The sequence below is a fragment of the Lissotriton vulgaris genome, chromosome 1_1 (assembly GCF_964263255.1).
Source record: "Lissotriton vulgaris chromosome 1_1, aLisVul1.2, whole genome shotgun sequence".
NCBI lineage: Eukaryota > Metazoa > Chordata > Amphibia > Caudata > Salamandridae > Lissotriton > Lissotriton vulgaris.
In genome coordinates, this window is record NC_141685.1 from 32,519,377 (window position 1) to 32,536,554 (window position 17,178).

Here is a 17,178-nt window from a genome sequence, read left to right on the forward strand (position 1 = left end):
TAACCACATGAAAAAACGGGGAGGGTGGGGGGGGGAAAAAGGATACAAGGGTTAGACACAATCTTATTTAAAAACCACACAACATAAAGGGTCTTTACAACATAAAGGGTCTGAACAACATAAAAGGTCTTGTCTGATAGTCCACCCCATTGCCGGAGTACACATTCTAATTAAGTCTATACATGCAACATTTTGTTACCGCAAGATCGGCCTGTAAGAGGCATCCAACAAGTACATGCTTGTATTCAAATGCTACAGCAAGGTCGAGCCCCACGGAACAAGTGAGCAGCTTATTCGTGAAACCCGTGAAAGGAAGCGGCCATTAGTGGACACGTAGGCGGGATTTAATACAACCAGTCGATTAAAAACGTGGTCCTTAATGTGGAATTCGAACCAACGCCAACTAGAGGACCCGTGCGCTTACAGTGAAAAAGGTCTTCCTGTGTGGATGCACTTAGTGACCTTACCGTAGCGATATTTGCACTAGGCGTGTCGCCAAGGTTAAATGATTAACGCGGGACCTGTAATGAATAATCCCAACATGAAGGGGGTAATGGCTTGAAGATTTAATGCAATGGTTGCGGAACAACGGAATTAGCTTACCGCAACAGCAAGTCTGCTAAGCAAGGGGAACACGATGGTCCCTATAGAAGAGAACCAAGGTATCAGTCAGTTAGCGGGTACAAAACCGAAACTTGGCAGGGGAGGCTTGGACAAAAGGTTTCCTGTCACAGGGAGGTGCTACACCACCCCAGACAGGAGATAGTGGATTGGAGCAGGGAGGGTTGAATGAAACTAGACACAAGGTGTCCCAGGCAAATTCCAGTCAAACCGGTTCTGGGGCACTCCAGCCCCAGCTCTGGCGCGAAACTGGACAAAGGGAAAGGGGTGTAACCACCCCCTTCCTGGGTCCCACTAATAGGAGGGACCTAGCAGGTAATCCAGCCCCTTGATTTGGAATAAAGGTAGGAGCTGTGCTGATGCACATCAGATTATCCTGACTGAAACTTCGATACAGAACTCTGGACCCTTCGACATCCCACTCGACGTGGAAGACTGAAGAATCTCCCTTGTGGTCAAGGAGTGACCACCCTGTGCAAACAGGTACCATCCAGCACCTCACCGTTTGCTTTGTTGCAGTTCCCGCCGGAACTCGAGCGACAGAGATCGACGAGACCCAGCTTCCCTGACTTCTAACAGCCCGATCCACAGTCCCAGTGAATCTGAGACCCGTGGAGGCGACGTGAAGCGTGGAGCAGGCCATCTTGGAAAAACTACGAAGCGCTGACCGTGCAGCTCCCGAGGCCCCCTCGAAGCTGTGCATTGGGGTTTGAGAAGCCCCAGCCCCCGAGCAGCTTTTGCACCGAAGCTCTCCCCTGCACACTCATCGAGTGCTGCGTGGGGCCCTTTTGCATTTTCCTGCTCGACGCGTTGGTCCGGTCGCTTACCTGTTGGCTAGTTGCCCCAGTACCGACGAACCAAAGAATTTACACTGCTAGTCTGGTTGCTCCAGACTGGCACTCGCTCCCCTGAAAAGGAGCACCCGCTCTGACCTTGCTGGTCCGAGTAAGAAGCGATCTTCAAATCCTGCGTGGGTTGCATTTGCCAAGGCCTGTTAACTCTGATTCGGAAGCCCACACCGCCGACAGCGAGAGCCTTCGTGGGACAGCTCGTGATTCACTCCTGGACATCCTCGGTGCCCCAGAGTCCACGTGGCAGCAGAGACAAGCTTCTCGACAACCACCTGATTGTGCCCGACATTGCCTGGTTCCTTCCTGGTTCCTTCCTGGTCACTGGCTTGTGACCCAGACTCTGTCCCCTCTTCTTTCAGGTACCCTACATCCTCGATCCACCCTTGGATCCAACCGGACTCTTCTCTCCTGGCCGCCTGCAGCATCTTCATCTCCAGGCTCCATAGAACTGCACGACGAAACCCGACACACTTTGGCATCTAAGCACCCGCTTCCTGTGGGTGAGGTAACAATCTAACACCGGTGCTCCTGCAGTGGTTTACACCTCTAGTGTCCAAGTTTAAAGTGTGGTAATTCTATTCCAGTCGGAAGACTCCTAAAACTGTAACTCAATAACTTTTACGCACCATTAACTTTGCATTGGTGCATGCGTGTGCTTTTAGCGCTGCACCCGAATCCCGCGGGCTACTCCCGTCCTAACTGCTGTTAGTCCAGGTTAGTAACAGCGATTCCCAAGGCCCCAGGCCTTACCACTGTTCGTAAAGTGATACTTATACCACTTTTTTGATATAGGGTTTGAGTGGCCACCGGCCTCATCCATAATTGTGCAACTTTCATATGTTTAACTGTGCTTTTGTTTAAACGCTTGTGCTTCTATACTCATAAAGAGTACAGGGGATTAATTATTCTAGTAATAAATACATATATTTTTATAATATATAACTTGTGTGGTGTCCTTTCATTTGATATTACAGGATTTCACATGGTAAAACAGCTGGCTTCACATGCCCTCTTGAGTTTAGCCTGAAGGCTGCTTAGTCCATGCTACTATTAGGATAGCTTGTCTTTTAAGGTTGACTTACAACCACCACCATAAGGAATTGTTTGGACTGATACAAGGTGCCCCCAGAATTGGAGACATTATACATTAGGCCAACTTCTCACAGAAGCAGTCCACCGCAGTGGCACTTCTTGTAGCGGCACAGTAGTCCTTCTTCCTGGCAGTGTCCCCAAGTCCAAAAGTGTACTGAAGTGGTGGCGTCCAATGACCTTCTTTCATACACAGTTGTGCCTTTGAAGTGGAATAAACTTCTAGAGGCATACCTTTGAAGTGTACAGATGCCCTACCTTCCCTGCCCTTGTTCCAGACTAAAACAGGGGGTGAGCAGTTCTTTGTGTTGACTGTATGGAAGAGTCTGTGGCCCGCACTCCTTGTTTCTATTCTCTTTAATGCAATGGTAGTCTTTAGGGGGAGCAATCCTGGCTTACGCTGCATCCTGCAGCGCCAAGTAAACAATGTAACAACCGCTGATATGGATGATATCAGTCCCAGGATGCATCACGCCTTGTAGGATGAAAAAATCATCGTAAACCAAATTTAATGAATGTCCCATAATTTTAGTGTTTGAAAAATGAGGTTGTAGAACGAGGTAATTCCAATTTTCAAATGTGTGCATAATGCCCAATTGCCTTTAATACAGCATGTCGAAATTCCCAGTTCCTTTAACAATGATGAAAAGCTTGACCCAATGCATTTCGGGCCATACTGGCCCTTCGTCAGGGGTTCTGTTCTAAAAAATGTTAATCAAAAGAATTGTCATTAGTATGCTATAAACTCATTACCACGAGCAACGTTAAACACCTTATATGTCAGCCATGTAAATTGTCCCACAACAACGCTTTCCCTCTAAAAGCGTGAAGTAACGCTGTATTAAAGGATATTGGGTATTACCCTACAAGTCGTGATGCATCCTAGGACTGATATCATCCATATCAGTGGTTGTTAGGTTCTTTGTGTTGAGACACTACAGAGCCTATTCAGGCCCTCCCTCGTATCCTGCCAGTGACGTCTTGTGCAGTGGCAGGCTTGAGGCATGTTTAAAGGGCTACTTAATTGGGTGGCACACGCAGTGCTGCAGCCCACTAGTGGCATTTAGTTTACAGGCCATGGGCACAAGTAGGGCTACCTAACTAGGGCCTTACAAGTAGATTAAATATGCTAAATCGGCAGAAGTATATGTGATCATGGTTTAAGAAGAGAACACACACACTTTAGCACGGATTAGCAATGGTAAAGTGCACAGAGTCCCAAGGCCAACAAAACAAATGTATCAAAAAGTAGTAGGAGGAAGGTATAAAGTGTGGGGATGACCATGCAAAAAGGACCAGGTCTAACACAACCCCCTCTAGTCTAACGACAGGGGAGTTTAATCAATACCTTGATAGACTTTCCTGCTTAGGTGATAGAACATGGACAGTGGCCCTCTACTTCAGAGGCACTCATCAGTTCTATGCCCCTTTGAACTCTGTTGGATACCTCTACCTACACTCTCCTGAGCCACTGAGCTGACAAACGGGGAACTCTTCTCCTCATCTGTGCAGCACCTAACATTAACTTGTTCACAGATACACCCCAGTTTGCAGACAGTACCACCATGTGATCTGGCTCGTTACACCCCTTGGATCAGACATTTGTCCACAACCCAAGGAAAACTCTGTGAATTAAGACAGCAACCAACAGAGGCCCCTGACAGCGGTCAGCAGACAAAAACATCAAAGACAAACAGGTACGTGCCAATACACAGACGAATAGACCAAAGGTTTCCATATAGACCAAGCTAGCACTACCTCCCATAAAAGGACACCACCGATGTGGAAATTGCATTTCATGCTTGAGTACCATCGAAGGAGATAAATTTGAATACAGAGGCATAAGTATAATACATGAAGAATTCATAAATTGCAATAGTACCTAAGTAATATATTGTGTAATATGCCCATGCCAGCTTGCATACGTAGGTAAAACAACTCAGGCAGGAAAAAAGAGGATCCCTCAACACAGATCAAGAATCAAATGCAAAGTCCAGAATGCACCCATGGTACAACATTGCGAAGAAAAAAGACATGGGGCATAAGACATAAAATGGACAGTCCTAAAACACGTAAAAGGAAGTTGCACTAATTCCATACTATCGCGCTTCGAAGCAAAAACTATCCTACGTCTGGGCACAACCGACAATGGACTCAATGAGAACAGCGAAATAATGCATTGCATACGAGGAGCCAACTACATACAGACCCTCCAGGATTTCGTGGCAAACCGCGAAATCAGCACTTTTGTAAAAATGCTGCGATTTTTACAAAAGTGCCCAGGAATGCAGGGACTTCAACGGTTAAAACAGTGGCAAAGGGAGACCGTGGGAATTAAGAATAATCTGCACAAGTGTGATAAAAGAGCTAGGAAGTGTTGATAGGTAGAAGAAAACAGCATGGAGTGAAATCAAGAGTAGCCAGCTTGGTATCTGGCAATATAAATATATATTACGTTATGTAACCTCCCCCTGTTTGTACAAATTAAAATTAGGCCATATCCTAGGTTGCTCAAGGTTTACATGTTTCATTCTATGTCGCGGAAACAGTGCCCCTTTAATTAAAATGCTACAGTTAATTTATCTCTACAGACATATTGAAGATATGAGAATTAAAATTCGGAATTATGAAAAAGTCAAAGTGAAAAATAAAATAATGAATTGTTAAACTAAGTACCTGGTTGGAAAATTTTAATTTGAAGCTAATGTCTGAAATTGCGACCTTTTCTGAAATGAAATATTGTAAAGGTGTTCTGATATCTGAATTGATTGATTCCCTAATTAGGAATACAATTAAATCATCAGCTTCAGATTGATTCACTCAACTCTGACTGATAGTTTTAAGGCCATACCTGAAGATTATAAGGCTCTAAGACCTCCTTTTCTAATCAGGTTCCAGACCTCTGTCTTGGCGTAAGTTCAACATACTCTTAATAGACAGGTGAAAAATGACCATGACCATATTTCAGAATGTTGGATATTGCCTAATATGAAAGAAAAATGTATTTTGGTCATTAGAATTACAGAAGATTCAGGCGGTGCTGTTCTAAGTAATATTATGGTCTGTTGCATTCTGTAGTTTGTTGTGTAATGTGATTTTTTTTTTACTTACCACGGATTTACCTTTTAAAAAACTTTCAAAATTCACCTTTGTATTAATGTCCCTCTCTTAGGGCATTATATACACTTAGAACATATCAAAGTCCTACTTTTTGGGCCTGGGTAGGGATTTTAAGACTTTTATGGAGGCATACCCTGGCTCTACTGGGAAAGAATGGTCATGGAAATGGTGAGGTTTAGGGTTTTGGGATAATTTAGGGAAATGCGGAATAGTTGAAGGAAGTGGAGGTATTGGGTCACCAGAAGACATTGGGTGAACTTGGGACAGTGTGAGTGCTTTGAGTGGGGTCAGGTGGCGGAATGAGGTCATAGGTTGGAATGGATGTACATGGAGGAATAGGGGCAGGTGTGCTGGAAGCACTTGTGTCAGAGGAGGTATTAGACCTCCCTGTGTGGCAGACAGGGCAGGGAGGATATCTTCCAGGATGTTAACCAATTTAGACAGTTGCTGAGTTAGATTTGCTTTAATACACTAGGAAATTGTGGCTCGTCATCCTGTGATTCTGGGCACGTCACTTAATCTCCCTATGTCTATAAACAATGCATGTGTTTGTGTTGTAATTGTGTAGTGTGACTGGTGCACATGTGAAGAGCTTCAATACCTTCGGGTCAAGTTGGAGCTATAATTTAAAACACTACAGAAGAATGCACTAGGAGGTTAAAACTAAAAACAACGTCTTAACATAAGGAAAGACAAATTGATACCCACTTACTTGCTATTTTGTACAGAGTGAAACCAGAAAATGTGGATAAAATTGTGGCTTCCCTGCTGAAATTGTGTGATTTTAGGCAATTATTTAATTTCACTAAGGTAGGTTCTGGAATGCCATTTCCTATGGGATGCTCTGCTACCAGGCCATCTTTGATGGGCTTCTCAGAACCTATACTAAATCAAATGGAGGATTGCATTCCAAGGAATAACACCCTTCACCTGTGGGCTGCTTCCTCTGTTCCACATCCCAGGTTGCCTATTTCAAAGCGGAATACTCTGCTAAAACAGTTTCCATTGATATAAGGCTGAAAATTATAGATTATGAGTAAAATAAAGTGCCGCAAAAATGGTGCTAAATTGCCATATTTTTGCAGCTAAATTTCCATATCTGTGCGGCTAAATTTACTAACCCATGCCGCTATATCCTGGGGGGTCTGTAAATAACAGAACACATAAAAGAGCAGACCAGGTCTGGGGATGGTGTGTGACTATGCTAATCACTGCAAGACAATTGGATGGATGTGTGCAAAAAACGATTGAGAAACATATGCTAGAACCAGACCCATCAGCCCAACCTTTATGTCGGAGTTTACGTCATGTGGGGGTTTACTGGTCATTCATCACCACATCCAGCCATATAGTGCCGGTGCGGGAAGGAATGTCAATACTCTAGCGATATGACTCATCGTGGAGTGATGTAAATAGAGTGCAGTGCTCAAGTGGTTGTGATGAATAAAATTGACTACACAGATTCAACAGAAACTTCGAATAGAAGTCTGAGTGTCAGGAATTAAAAACACGCCAAGTAGTAAGACTACCCTTCGGCGCTTTGCAGGACGGTCGACATGTTTCAGCCTAATGGGGGAATTCCCCGGCTTTCTTCAGGACCCTTAGTCATGGAATAGCTACTGCAACAACAAAATATGTGAAGTGAAAAATATCAAAAATATACATATCTACCAGGAACTTAAAGGATTGTATGTCCACTGGAGGGAGAGACATAAGTCTTCTTCCTATCAAAAAACAAGAGATTATTATCAGGTACTGAGGGTTGCACACATACAGCCGCATGAATACACAGAGACCACACAGAAAAACACCTGCATGAACAATTTACATTCTGCATTTCAAAAGAAGCATATTAGCTTGATCACACAGAGGCATTTCTTCAAAGTGATACTCACCCAGCTTTTTGTGGGTGAAGACCTCACCTCACCCGGCAACCGCTCGGGAGTTCTTTTGAAATGCAGAATGTAAATTGTTCATGCAGGTGTTTTTCTGTGTGGTCTCTGTGTATTCATGCGGCTGTATGTGTGCAACCCTCAGTACCTGATAATAATCTCTTGTTTTTTGATAGGAAGAAGACTTATGTCTCTCCCTCCAGTGGACATACAATCCTTTAAGTTCCTGGTAGATATGTATATTTTTGATATTTTTCACTTCACATATTTTGTTGTTGCAGTAGCTATTCCATGACTAAGGGTCCTGAAGAAAGCCGGGGAATTCCCCCATTAGGCTGAAACATGTCGACCGTCCTGCAAAGCGCAGAAGGGTAGTCTTACTACTTGGCGTGTTTTTAATTCCTGACACTCAGACTTCTATTCGAAGTTTCTGTTGAATCTGTGTAGTCAATTTTATTCATCACAACCACTTGAGCACTGCACTCTATTTACATCACTCCACGAGGAGTCATATCGCTAGAGTATTGACATTCCTTCCCGCACCGGCACTATATGGCTGGATGTGGTGATGAATGACCAGTAAACCCCCACATGACGTAAATTCCGACATAAAGGTTGGGCTGATGGGTCTGGTTCTAGCATATGTTTCTCAATCGTTTTTTGCACACATCCATCCAATTGTCTTGCGGTGATTAGCATAGTCACACACCATCCCCAGACCTGGTCTGCTCTTTTATGTGTTCTGATATTTGGCCTTAGGGGAGTGAGCAGACAGGTCGTAAAACATTCCCCTGGACCCTCCACACACGTGTTTGTTTTTGAGTATTATGAGCAACTTTCTAGTTGCGGGTCTTTTGTTATAGATACAAACGCTTCTTTTGTTTGTACCCTAAGAGCTCACCCAACCTAAATGTGCATGCATGACCCACTCATACATTAAAACTTCCCCCTTTCTGACATTTGATGTATATAACATCATACTCTATTTCTTCTGATATGAGAAGACATCCCATGTTAATAACTGTGATAATTACGCAGCCAGTCCGTTTCGAAAATGGGACCACAAAATATATTGCATGTATTTCATGGAATATATTGTAAAAAACAACTCATCTGCTGGTACCACTCTGTATCTGTTAGCTCAAGCGACGCACTATTTTTAGACTTGAAACCCGGTCTAAGTGCTCTTTCGTGCGCATGCCCAGGGAACAGTGTTTCCCGACAGGTCATGCGTACAACTCCTCATTGGATGTTAGATCTAGAGCACGCAGTATTCGATACGCGTGCTTCTTTATACAGCTGGACTCCCTTAGTAGTAATCTCCTTAATAGCGGGCCTTCTCGATATTTTCCAGCAACGTGGCATGCTTGTGTAAACCTTCACGAGCGAACGCGATATGTTGACAATTATGAAGCCGCTATCTGTCGGCTTTCAGTTGCATTACGCATGCGCGTGGGACTAGTGGCCTACATCGCGCGCGCTTGCCCCTCCTATGACTCATGTTTCTATCGGCGGCAGATATTTAAATGCTGAAAGGCTACACAACCAGTTCCTCCCCTTCCGCTCGGCTGAATATCAGGGACACCGCCGGATAGGTGAGCGTTTTGTCAGCTTCTTCTGCTTTTCTCCCTAAGGTCTTCTCTAGGGGGCATGTCTAGTAACAACCTAGAGTGTTCTTGTCAAGTTTCGATGGGGTAGAAATATTAGTAGTCTAGAGTGCTCATGTCATGTATCTAGGAACCTGATGATTCATGTTCATTGCATCCAAGGTACTATTTGAATATTGTATGAGATATGTTCTCTAAGTGTCTTATGTGGACTTAGCTGTAGGAGAGTCAGTAATTGCGGCGGATGGGTCTCTAGCACACGTGGGTTGGGTTATATGTGTAGAGCAATTTGTTTGGGCACACTAGATCTATGTGTTGACTGTGTCCCTTTTCTACACTATAGAGCGGGGCCTCATACTCCCGAGCGGTTGCCGGGTGAGGTAAGGTCTTCACCCACAAAAAGCTGGGTGAGTATCACTGTGAGGAAATGCCTCTGTGTGATCAAGCTAATATGCTTCTTTTGAAATGCAGAGTGTAAATTGTTCATGCAGGTGTTTTTCTGTGTGGTCTCTGTGTATTCATGCGGCTGTATGTGTGCAACCCTCAGTACCTGATAATAATCTCTTGTTTTTTGATAGGAAGAAGACTTATGTCTCTCCCTCCAGTGGACATGCAATCCTTTAAGTTCCTGGTAGATATGTATATTTTTGATATTTTTCACTTACTATATTTTGTTGTTGCAGTAGCTATTCCATGACTAAGGGTCCTGAAGAAAGCCAGGGAATTCCCCCATTAGGCTGAAACATGTCGACCGTCCTGCAAAGCGCCGAAGGGTAGTCTTACTACTTGGCGTGTTTTTAATTCCTGACACTCAGACTTCTATTCGAACTTTCTGTTGAATCTGTGTAGTCAATTTTATTCATCACAACCACTTGAGCACTGCACTCTATTTACATCACTCCACGATGAGTCATATCGCTAGAGTATTGACATTCCTTCCCGCACCGGTACTATATGGCTGGATGTGGTGATGAATGACCAGTAAACCCCCACATGACGTAAACTCCGATATAAAGGTTGGGCTGATGGGTCTGGTTCAAGCATATGTTTCTCAATCGTTTTTTGCACACATCCATCCAATTGTCTTGCGGTGATTAGCATAGTCACACACCATCCCCAGACCTGGTCTGCTCTTTTATGTGTTCTGATATTTGGCCTTAGGGGAGTGAGCAGACAGGTCGTAAAACATTCCCCTGGACCCTCCACACATGTGTTTGTTTTTGAGTATTATGAGCAACTTTCTAGTTGCGGGTCTTTTGTTATAGATACAAACGCTTCTTTTGTTTGTACCCTAAGAGCTCACCCAACCTAAATGTGCATGCATGACCCACTCATACATTAAAACTTCCCCCTTTCTGACATTTGATGTATATAACATCATACTCTATTTCTTCTGATATGAGAAGACATCCCATGTTAATAACTGTGATAATTACGCAGCCAGTCCGTTTCGAAAATGGGACCACAAAATGTATTGCATGTATTTCATGGAATATATTGTAAAAAACAACTCATCTGCTGGTACCACTCTGTATCTGTTAGCTCAAGCGACGCACTATTTTTAGACTTGAAACCCGGTCTAAGTGCTCTTTCGTGCGCATGCCCAGGGAACAGTGTTTCCCGACAGGTCATGCGTACAACTCCTCATTGGATGTTAGATCTAGAGCACGCAGTATTCGATACGCGTGCTTCTTTATACAGCTGGACTCCCTTAGTAGTAATCTCCTTAATAGCGGGCCTTCTAGATATTTTCCAGCAACGTGGCATGCTTGTGTAAACCTTCACGAGCGAACGCGATATGTTCACTATTATGAAGCCGCTATCTGTCGGCTTTCAGTTGCATTACGCATGCGCGTGGGACTAGTGGCCTACATCGCGCGCGCTTGCCCCTCCTATGACTCATGTTTCTACCGGCGGCAGATATTTAAATGATGAAAGGCTACACAACCAGTTCCTCCCCTCCCGCTCGGCTGAATATCGGGGACACCGACGGATAGGTGAGCGTTTTGTCAGCTTCTTCTGCTTTTCTCCCTAAGGTCTTCTCTAGGGGGCATGTCTAGTAACAACCTAGAGTGTTCTTGTCAAGTTTCGATGGGGTAGAAACATTAGTAGTCTAGAGTGCTCATGTCATGTATCTAGGAACCTGATGATTCATGTTCATTGCATCCAAGGTACTATTTGAATATTGTATGAGATATGTTCTCTAAGTGACTTATGTGGACTTAGCTGTAGGAGAGTCAGTAATTGCGGCGGATGGGTCTCTAGCACACGTGGGTTGGGTTATATGTGTAGAGCAATTTGTTTGGGCACACTAGATCTATGTGTTGACTGTGTCCCTTTTCTACACTATAGAGCGGGGCCTCATACTCCCGAGCGGTTGCCGGGTGAGGTGAGGTCTTCACCCACAAAAAGCTGGGTGAGTATCACTGTGAGGAAATGCCTCTGTGTGATCAAGCTAATATGCTTCTTTTGAAATGCAGAATGTAAATTGTTCATGCAGGTGCTTTTCTGTGTGGTCTCTGTGTATTCATGCGGATGTATGTGTGCAACCCTCAGTACCCGATAATAATCTCTTGTTTTTTTATAGGAAGAAGACTTATGTCTCTCCCTCCAGTGGACATACAATCCTTTAAGTTCCTGGTAGATATGTATATTTTTGATATTTTTCACTTCACATATTTTGTTGTTGCAGTAGCTATTCCATGACTAAGGGTCCTGAAGAAAGCCGGGGAATTCCCCCATTAGGCTGAAACATGTCGACCGTCCTGCAAAGCGCCGAAGGGTAGTCTTACTACTTGGCGTGTTTTTAATTCCTGACACTCAGACTTCTATTCGAACTTTCTGTTGAATCTGTGTAGTCAATTTTATTCATCACAACCACTTGAGCACTGCACTCTATTTACATCACTACACGATGAGTCATATCGCTAGAGTATTGACATTCCTTCCCGCACCGGCACTATATTGCTGGATATGGTGATGAATGACCAGTAAACCCCCACATGACGTAAACTCCGACAAAGGTTGGGCTGATGGGCCTGGTTCTAGCATATGTTTCTCAATCGTTTTTTGCACACATCCATCCAATTGTCTTGCGGTGATTAGCATAGTCACACACCATCCCCAGACCTGGTCTGCTCTTTTATGTGTTCTGATATTTGGCCTTAGGGGGAGCAGACAGGTCGTAAAACATTCCCCTGGACCCTCCACACACGTGTTTGTTTTTGAGGGTCTGTACATAACACACAGCACAATATGCATGTAACATTCGAACTGATAGTTTTTCACTAGGTCCTGATGAATCGCCATGATCCTCAAGACTATGAGGCATCAAACATGTCGACCCCTTAAAAGTAGAGCGCAGTTATCCCAAACCATTACTTCAGATAGTCGCCACTCTTCCTTTTAACCAGGGGAGGAGCCAACCTGAATAATAGTAATTATTTGGACTACCCAACCTGTTTTAATCACTTTCCATTACACCACATCTACACTTTTTAGGTCCCTTACCTCCACTGCACCAAACGGCAAGGAACAAAAGATATCTGCCAAAGAGCCCCTCTTCAGCATCTTCAGGCCAAAACCTCAGGGGGGATACAACGTGGTTGGGAATTAAAAGATAATTCCAATTTCAAATCTGTGTACCCTTGACTAAAGTACAAGCTACGGTTTATTCTTGAAAAAAGGTTTCAAGTCTTATCCTGCGGAAATTAAAATACTTGCCCAGGATCACATCATTTGAAATCAATTTAGGAGTCAAGAGCATTATAATTAGGTTGAGTAGATTATTTGAGTCACTTGCCCTACAAGTCTTCTAACATTTTTAAGATTTTTCGAGGCCTGTGTGGGACCCGACTGTACCAACCAGGATGTGAGAGGCCCCAACACGGATAATCTCAGCTGCCTGCTAATAAATTATCATAAATTCTTAAAGTAACTACAGTCCGCCAACTTGGAGCGCTGCCTAGCCCGCCACAGTACTGGGCAAACCGCAGGAGATTGAGAAGCTGAGGCAAACAGGATGTAATTTTTTCAAAAGGCTTCAGCTTAGCTGCTAGCTCCCTGAAATAATTTAAATCAATTTTATTGTAGGCAATATGCCAGATCTGTTTATTAAGAAAAGCTATGCAAAAACATACGGTCAGATGTATTTATTGTGAAAAGCATATGTTAAAAGTGCCTAGAGATATAATATAGGGGAATTGCTATTACATGGCACGTCCCAGATCAGCCAAATTAAAAGATGCTCATGTGGACACATTTGTGTCAAATACATAATTTATGGATGTGGTCAGTTAATGGGTAAAGTCCGTGGTTGCAGTGGCCCAGGAGAAAGGTAAGAATGTGCAATTTGAGATTTGGCGACTACGGCGGCATTCATTATCATGCCTGAAGCCTCCAAAAGCAGCCTGCTGGAGCCTGAGGAATCGACAGTTCTGAGTTGCAAGCAGCAGACAGTCTTTAGTCTACAGACCTGAGGACGTGTGACTGGGAGCCCCAAGGCCACGAAGAGTCTCCAACAGCCTGGTCGCAGCGCATTGGATTTATTTAGGCATTTTTCGATAGCGCATGCTTTACCCAGAGGTGTCAGATCGCTTTACACTAGAGCGAAGTATATAAGATTAGATATTATGGTAACATATTTACAGAGTATAAATCCGCTAAAAATTACACAATGCAAACTAAAGTTGGCGCGATTATGTTCCCAAAAAAACACATTCCACAATATAAGCGTAAGGACAAACTAGTTCTCCAGTGAGGAACACGAAACAGTAAGAGTTATTGGTAGCCGTGTCTTTGAAAGAGAAGAGTTTTAAAATCCTTTCGGAAGATGCGGAAAGAGGTGGCAGTGCGGAGGTACGGAAGAAGCGAGTTCCAAATTCTGGTCGCATAGGGCCTCCAGTCTGAGCAGGTTTATTGTTTTGACCCTGCTCTCATTAACAGACCCCGCCCCCAAACCCAGACCCGCCCCCACCCCCAGACCACACCCCCAGACCCGCCCCTATGCAGTTCCCAACCTAAGTTCTGTGGTGGGTGGTAAGAATGTCGCTGCCGTGCCGCCGCCAGCGAGAGCGCAGCTCGGCCCGGCCGGACCTGCCCCCGGCAGAGGAGGAGCATTCACACCACAGGCCCCGCTCCAACATTCACTGACCATGCCCCACAGACCCCAACCCACACCCACAGGCCCCGCCCCCGGCAGAGGAGGCGCATTCCCACTCACAGGCCCCGCCCCCACAGGCCCCGCCCCTTGCAGTTTCCAACCTAACCTCTAGTGGGTGGTAGGAATGCCGCCGCGGTGCTGCCGCCCGGACCCGCCCCTGGCAGAGGAGGTGCATTCATACGCACTCTGGAAATAACCATTCAATGCCCCCTGGCTGGGCAGGTTTATTGTTTTGACCCCGCCCTAATATCCACGAACCCCACCCACTGACTCAGACTCCGCCCCCACATACACAGACCGCGCCCCTACCCACAGGCCCCGCCTCTGACAGGCCCCGACAGCACATCCACAGGCCCGCCTCCTTTCAGTTCTCATACTTTAATGCTCTTGACCGCTGCCTCGAGCCATGTCATACCTTAACTCTTTTGTGTGTTTGGCCTGTGAGAGGCGGCGAGGGAGGAGCTGCCCTTAGGGGGGGGGGGGGGGGGGGGGGCAGTGGAGCCTGGCGGAGGGGAGGGGACACACCGAGGGACTCTGGCTCTGGAGGCGCCGCCAGGACAACAACTCTGATGAGCTGTAGCTGCGCATGCGCAGGACACACAGTATGTTACAAGTGGCTATGACTACGCATGCGCTGAGAATAGCGAAGCACATGAAACTGTAAGATTGTGCCATTGTGTATTGAGCAGCATAGCTGCCAAGGTTGCAGATTGCGATGTGTGACATTTTTATAATTTTAGTGTAATAATGAGTGACATTTCAAAGACTATGAGTGACACTTTCTCGCGAGCAAACTCAAGCAATGAAGATGAAGGAAACAAATAAATATTATAAATTACTATCCACTGAGCAACGAAAAGCTCTAATTGTATCTTAAAATTGCTTAAAATCACCAGAAATGTAAGGACACTAACGAGACATAATCTCACCCCCACAATGCAGATTATGCAAAATTGGTATTGACTACACCAGGTTGACAGGTGATGGCAGTTGGTCGGAGCAGGATGTTATTTAACTGCGTGAGGGAGAGCCCTGTGATTAGTCTGCTGTGTGTCTCTCCCTGCACAGAGAAACTGGATCTAAGCAGCCAATGAACTCGTTTTCTGTAGTTTCAGTAAGTTGTTTAAGTTAGGGGTGGGTGCTCTGGTTTCTGGATGGTTTGGGCAGAGTGGACAGGTTTTCAGTTTGCCCATGTGTGACATTTATAGGCTTTCAGGGTATTTATGAGTAAAATGTCAGTGGTTTATGTTTGACACTTTCTAAATCATTAAAGAAAGCTTAATTGTATTTTTCTTGCATTTTCCGTTTTCATAACTTCTTCTTGTAACCGGCCCTGGTCATACCCCATTGCCCTCCAGTGCAAAGTAAGGACGCTTTTGACAGAAGCTTTCACCAATATTCATTTCCTTTACGGACCCAAAATGTGTTCACATTCTGGATGACTGCAGAAGTAGTTACTATTTTAAAGCAGGGCCACTTATGAAGACAGAAGATAACTCAATTCTGGTGATAATGTCATTCGACAAAGAACGAAGAATATACCTCCAACAGATGCCCACCGCTGCTCTCTGGACAGGATCATTTTTAACCTCCTGGTCCCAGGATGGCAGCTGTCCCCGCCGGGGCTACTGCAGGGCTCTGTTTGGGCCTCTCAGCTCCTCGGCCTCAGAGACGCCGCCATGGCCATGATGTTGTTTGGGGGGCGGGGGAGGTCAGGAGCACGAGAGCGGTAGGAAGTAGTGTCTTCGCTCCACACATGCGCTCTGATGACGCGTGGCCTTGCGCATGCGCTGTCACGAGACGCGTTCACGATGTTGTTTGGGGGGCGGGGGAGGTCAGGAGCACAAGAGCGATAGGAAGTAGTGTCTTCGCTCTGCACATGCGCAGAAATTAATGCGCGGCCTTGCGCATGCGCTGTCATGAGACGCGTTCATGATGTTGTTTGGGGGGCGGTCAGGAGCACGGGAGCCATGATAAAGAGATGCCCTCGCCTGACTCAAGGAAAACAATGTCACCGTATGAGCTTTGATACACGGGCTGCGAGGCACTACAGCACCAATGTGTGCGAGCAGGTACGAGTAGTGTCTTGTGCGCAGTGATGACGCACCGTCTTGCGCACGCGCAGTTATGAGATGGTACCCTGTTCTTGGAGTCGGTGGTTCTTTTATACAATGGCGCACATTCCTTTCTGAAGCACCGGTGTTGAAATGAAAGTCAGGGTCAAGGTGAAGTATGAAGTAGAAGTTTATTAAATCAGCCCCACACCTTAAGGCGGTGCGTAGGTCAGTTAGTCAGAATAATAATGGCAGTGGGTGGCAGGGGAACGGAACCTGGATAGGATGGAATGTTGGGGAACCAATGGGAAGGGTAGGGGACAATGGATGCTCTCGCGCAGGAGAGCTGGCACACACCACTTGTCGTAGGGTCCAGGGGGGGAAACCAGAACTAGGTTACAACACATCTTCCTCTCTTGAGGGTTTTGACAGGTAAGCCCAACGTGTGGCAGGAAGAACTTTAGGGATAAGTGAACTGGTAAACATTGGTCACAAAACAGTTTATAAAACATTTGGAATCAGGAAGACTCTCCCTGATGTTCCATTTGCCACGGGAGCATGAGGAACGCACTGTGTGTAAGTCTGGATTCGTGTAGGTTCAGCCAACCCAACGCTGAAGCAGTGACCGCCAAGCTGGCTTCAGAGACAGAGTGGGAGTTGCCGTGCAGCTCCGTTTGGTGAACGGAGTGCGTGGGATGGCCCCCAGGGACTGGTCTGAGTGATTGACGGTCAGCTGAGTCAGTGGCAGGTGGGAGATGGTGCGAACTGTGTTTATGGGAGTGG

At 45.4% G+C, this 17,178-nt stretch overlaps 1 protein-coding gene across 1 annotated transcript in view; it reads right to left on the bottom strand.

The window, feature by feature from the left end:
• The window catches only part of LOC147737063 (uncharacterized), a 69,715-nt gene extending 53,672 nt beyond the window's left edge, over window positions 1-16,043 (bottom strand). The window contains exon 1 of the mRNA XM_086961535.1: window positions 15,884-16,043. The gene's annotated coding sequence lies outside the window, so the exon portion shown is untranslated. The remainder of the gene's footprint in view (window positions 1-15,883) is intronic.
• Between the last annotated feature and the right edge of the window lie 1,135 nt (window positions 16,044-17,178).